The sequence below is a fragment of the Ranitomeya imitator genome, chromosome 8 (assembly GCF_032444005.1).
Source record: "Ranitomeya imitator isolate aRanImi1 chromosome 8, aRanImi1.pri, whole genome shotgun sequence".
Taxonomy (NCBI): Eukaryota; Metazoa; Chordata; class Amphibia; order Anura; family Dendrobatidae; genus Ranitomeya; species Ranitomeya imitator.
The window spans coordinates 26,403,810-26,409,770 of NC_091289.1; positions in this window are offsets into that span (position 1 = coordinate 26,403,810).

Consider the following 5,961-nt stretch of genomic DNA (forward strand, 5'->3'; position numbering starts at 1 on the left):
GTCTGGAACACATACGATATGAACCTTTATTGACTTTTTCACAAGTCTGTTTGATATTCCAAGGTCTTCTCTGCCACAAGAGTAGACCCCGGTACTATGACTCTAGTAAAAAGAGGCATTGCTAAAGATTTTGCATTAGGGCCCTGGAGCTGTGAGTTTCCCCCAAAGCTTCTGCTTTATTAATTCACTCTTTGTTTTACCAATGCTTTTCTCTTGAAAATTGTATTCATAATTTGATGTATAATTTCAGTGGTCAGCACATTTCGAAGCTCTAAATTTTACTCTGTGCATGAATGGAAGGATTTTATGTATTAACTTAATAAGTATTTCTACAGCAATGATTTAAATAGACATAACGTGCACATGGTACATAAAATCGGAATGTTCTAATATAAGGGTCCCTCTGAGGATAATATTCTGAGTCGTTTGTTGGTATTAGAGTATTTTTCTGTAAGACAATCCTCCTGTGAGCTGTAATTTTAAAGGAGTGTCCTCTTCAAACCATGCTTTTTTTTTCTTTAATTGAAAGGGTGAACTGAAAATATCCTGATTGATTCTGAGTAATTTGCTGCAATCCAGCAGCAAGTGTTCGATTTCTCTGCAGCTCCTCCCCAGGAGGAATGAGGAATTGCAAGGAGCCTATTGAATTTACTGTATTGCACAGATTTGCTTAGGCTACTTTCACACTTCCGTCTTCTGGGCTCCTTCGCAATCCGTCGTTATGGGCAAAAAACGGATCCCGCAAATGTGCATGCAGGATGCGTTTTTTGCCCATAGACTTGTATTAGTGACGGATGGGCACACGTCTCATCTGTCGTGCGACAGATCCACCGTGTTTTGGTGGACGCGAAGCATAAAAAAACATTCAATGTAACGTTTTTTGTGCGACGTGTCCACCATTTCCGACCGTGCATGCGTGGCCGGAACTCGGCCCCCTCCTCCCTGCTCATCACAATGGGCAGCGGATGCGTTGTAATACTGCATCCGCTGCCCACATTGTGCTAAATTTAGCACAACGTCCATCGGTACGTCGACTGTTTGCGACGGCCCCGTACCGACGGAAGTGTGAAAGTAGCCTAAGTCCTCCAGGAATAAAAGCTCTTTGTAGATGGTCTGAATTCCAGTTAATGAAGGGGGAGTTGGACATTCTAAGTTTCCATCAAAGTCCGTAATAAACCTTTATTACCTATCCACAGGATAAAATGTACTGTCAGGTCATGTATCTAACGTACGGTACTTGACTGAAAATTATATCTGACTGTGTTATTGGCGTTTCATGTGCTTCAATAAAAAAATACATGATTATACCTATCCACAGGATCCCACTAGTACCTAGTGATTAATCCTGGAAGTGGGGGCTAAGGCCTCCATCATTCCCCAAAGCATGACCACTATAGAAGGGTGAACCTTGCATGGAGTGGCAGTTGTGCATGCACCATGCCGCTCAGTTCATGGCCTATAATCTATAGACTAGAGATGAGCCGAGAGCTTTACGTACCAAGGTCTAGGTGAGTAATCTGGACAGGAGCTGTGTCAATCTCCTGACCTTCTGGATTCCTCAGTACAGTGCTTGATTCCCTGGCTTGCCATGACCCCATGTGTACACCCTTCGGTGCACGGAAAATCGTAAGAAGAACTCTTACCTGGACTGTAAACCTAGGTTACGCAAAGTGATCTGCTCATCTCTACTCACCATCCAATGGCAATGGGTCCAATGTGGGCTTAATTCCTCTCTAAGCGGGTGTGCATACCAGGAGGCTGGTATGGAATTAATGTGTTTACCTATATACCTATTTATTACGCCCCCGGAAGAAGCAGGAGGCGAAACGCGCGTCGGGGTGAGGGGACGCCATTCAGGCAAGGTATGCACATTTTTTCTGCCAGGCTAGATATTGGTTTCCATGCTGGGTTTATTAGGACGGATATACCTTGGGCCACATACATCGGTATTTGTTGTAGCTGCCTGTAATTAAAGCCACAGGGCTAGATATATTTACACTAAGGCAGCAACCATGTTATTGCATGCATGCTTTGTTGATTTTGTTATATTGTAACTTGTCGGTGTATGTTGTTATAGTCCTCCCTTATATCAACGTGGTCATATATATGATTATTTTCTGGTGACTATTTAGTAATTAATATACTCACAGCCTTGTTCTATTGGTGTCCCCTATGGTTTATTTTGCTTTTTTATTATGTTATTTTTAAAATTTATTTAATAAACATTGGTTTTAATTTTATGGGACGGCTTCTTCTTCCCATGTGTAATTATATGGGATTAGGTATTGGCTATATTATTTCGCTTTATTGACCTCTACACCACAGTCCAGTGGTATAACTTGAAGCTTGAAGGCCTCAATACGACATCTCCAAAATGGCCCCCATTTATGGTTCTATAATACTATTGGTCTCTTTACATTAGCCAGTGGGACTTTTGGCCCCCTAGACTCAGAGGCACTTGTGCAAATGCAAGCCCTGCACTCACTATTATTGCGCCCCAGCTTCTGATCAACCATTTGACACCACCATCATTACAGTCCAAATACCTATAGTTTCCATATAACGTCTGAGCGCCCAAGACATACGATGCTGCAGCACGAGCAATGAAAAATGGCATTAAGAAAATCTGTAACGAGCTACTACTGGGTTGTCAGGGCAAACAAATGACACACGACTATCTTTCGTGAAGCGATGCTTTTATGGAAAATTTTCCTAAAGACACTGTAAATATTCATGAACATGTTCGCTGTTGCTTTTGATACATGAATTTAATCACTTATTTCATTTCCTTCAGTGGTCAGCACATTTTGTGAGCTCTTAATGTGAATTTGCGCATCTGCTGGATGGATTTTACGTATAAACTGCTAACACGTACTTTGTGCACTAATAAATACATCTAAATGCGCTCGGTACATAAAATTAGACCGCTCGTTATACAGGACAATGAATAAATTCAGAACGCTTTGCACAAGTATTTATTTCATCGCTAAAAGCTGCGTTCAACCAATGCAGGTAGCTATGGTTTTAAAGGAGCTGTCCAAGAATTTTGGCATTAATGGGTTAACCATTAGGATAAGTCATCAATATCGGATCAGTGGCGTTCTGACACCCAACACTCCCATTCACCTGCTTTTTTTCATGTCCAGGAGCCTGATGTGCCCTGTACAGAGCCAGAACGCCACAGATCTATACACGGTGTAGTGGCTGTGCCTGGATACTACAGCTTTCCTTTTACTTTATTTAAAGGGAGCTGATCAACAGTACCGACGAACGGCCACTACACAGTGTAGGGCGCTGTGGTGCTCTGGGCGCGGTGTACATCCAGCGGTTCCTGCTGACTTGTGGCGGTGTCAAATCCCCACCAAACTATTGTTGATGAAGAATATATGTTTCAATATTGACATCCTTTATAAGTAGGATTCAGTTACCCTAGACCACAAATAAAGATCATAGTCTTGGTAGAATGGCTTATTGGCAACCAGCTTATAGACACAATCTCCACCCCTGGATTTCATACCCACTATGATTCATTGTCTGCATTCTCCGACTTGTACAGGTAGCAAAAAAACAAAATATTTTATATAAAAGGATAATCTCTGATCAGGTATGGGCTCAAGTTCCTCAAAGATGTCACAATTTTCCCAATGTGTACAATAGTCTCAGCAAACTTGTTGTTGCTTGATGTTGTCCTCCCTCTCCGTCCCTGGCATCTACACTTTTTAGTGTCCCAAGTAAAAGTTTACAATAGTTTCACACCTAGAGCAGAGTCCAGGGGTCGGTGATTCCTATGACCACACAGTCACAGTAGACTCCTTACATTCCTCCCCCCTTTGCAAATTACAGATCATGCTTGCCCAAATCTACATAGGTCACTCCAGTCCAGATGACACTGGTTCCTTCATGCTACATACTGCGCTACTCTCCTCATTTATGGCAGAGGAGTCTTTGAGATACCGACTAGGGACCATTTTGTGCCTACTTTGTCGTTTAGTTAAGCACTCTCAAAATTCCTTAGCTTTCTCCCTTTTTTAAGTCACCAATTATTGTGCATATGGCTTTTATTTGACCTTGTCTGGTGGTCCTGGATCAGCACTGGTTGTTTATTAGTACATCACAGAATAACCTTCAAGCATTGCCTTTGTACACAAACCTGTGTTTAAAGTGGTCGTTCGGTGAATAAAAATAATTTTATAAAAAAATAGCTGGAACCGGTTAAAAAAAACCACTATCGATCATCTTCAGATCTATTTCCAATTCCTACTTGGTCCGTTTCTTGTTTTTGCTTCCCTGTCCCATCAGGATATGGCAGGAAATGTCTGTTTAGCCAATCATTGGCCACAGTGAACACACGCCTTCACCTGTGATTGGCTGGATGGGCATTTTTTTGCCAATTACAATGTGTCAAGATGAGACCAGGAGGTAGAGACTAGTGATGAGCGAACGTGCTCGGATAAGGCGCTATCTGAGCATGCTTGGGTGCTAACCGAGTGTCTTTGGCGTGTTCGAAAAATATGTTCGTGTCCTCGCTCCTGCATGTTTCAAGGCTGTTTGACATCCTCAACACATGCAAGGATTTCCTGTTTGTTAGGCAATCCCTGCATGTGTTGCAGCTGTCGAACAGCCGCGAAACATGCAGCCGCGGGGACTCGAACATATTATTTGAGCACGCCGGAGTCACTCGGTTAGCACCCAAGCATGCTCAGATAGCGCCTTATCCGAGCACGTTCGCTCATCACTAGTAGAGATCAAAGGGGACCCGTGGGCGATCGGAGAGGGTGGATATCATTTTTTTTTTCTTTTTTTTCAACCCATCTTTTCAAAATTATTTAAGTGGACAAACCCCTACATGAAAAACAGAACCCCCAATCAATAAATATGGCACCAATGCTCATTCTCCTCCTGCCGTACAATTACTTTTCTCAGATCCCTCCTCTCCTAGGGAATTGCTCAGACTGAAATTATTTATAGCTTCTTATAATGTACAGGGACATCGGGTATTTCTGAAACTTTTAATTACTTTTGCGAGGAGCGAGGAGTTGCTTCTAGAAATGCGTAAGTGCAAATAGGACGGTGAAAATCACATCTTGTTAGAAGAATGAGGCAAACCTGGAAGCCTGCGAGCTGTAAATGGTACTAAAGCTGCTGGCAATGTTCCTCCACTTTGTAATGTGTGACCTTCACTGTGTTCAGCATTAGAAGAATATTTACATAAATGCCACATGGATGTTTATGGGGGGGAAAGAAGACGCTTAAATGTTTCCTACTGAAATTCGGATCTTTAGAATTTTAGATACTAAGGGACTTTGCAATTCTTCGACTTCGTGGGTAGTAGTAAAGTTGACACCATTGATTTAACCACCAAGGCAACGTGATTGTGGCTGATGTTGGGAGATGTCACATTCTAAAGGATAATTCTCCACAGATCCAATTCGTCACTGCCGTTTCTCCAGTTTTTTTGGAGTAATTTTTAACTTCTTTAGTGGCTTTCGATTTTTTTTTTTTACCTTTTTTTTTGTTTTCTATACATTTTCCACCATATTTTTTTTTTTTAGTTGTCTTCCTCTTTTAAGTTTTTTATTTCTTCCTCGGCAATTCTACATATCCAGGTATTTTAGACAGATTCAGTTTCTATACTTTCATAAATTGTTTTTTGTTTTTTTTTGGATGGGTGGCAGGGGGGGTTGGTTGTATCTTGATACAGTTACTGTATGTCCTGGAATAATTTTGCGCGCTGAGTCTTCAATTTGGATAATTCTTTTAAAGGATGTGTGACTTTTTATAGTGGTAGAGAATTGTAAAAATTGGTTGAAGATTTAAAAAAAAAAAAAAATGTTTCATTCATGCACCATTTTGTAGACTTTGGTGGGGAAAAAGGGGGCAGCAAATATCACAAGACAATAAAAAAGAAAAGTGACTTCAATAAAAATGAATTGAGCCCTACGGGGAAAATACAGTTGTAAA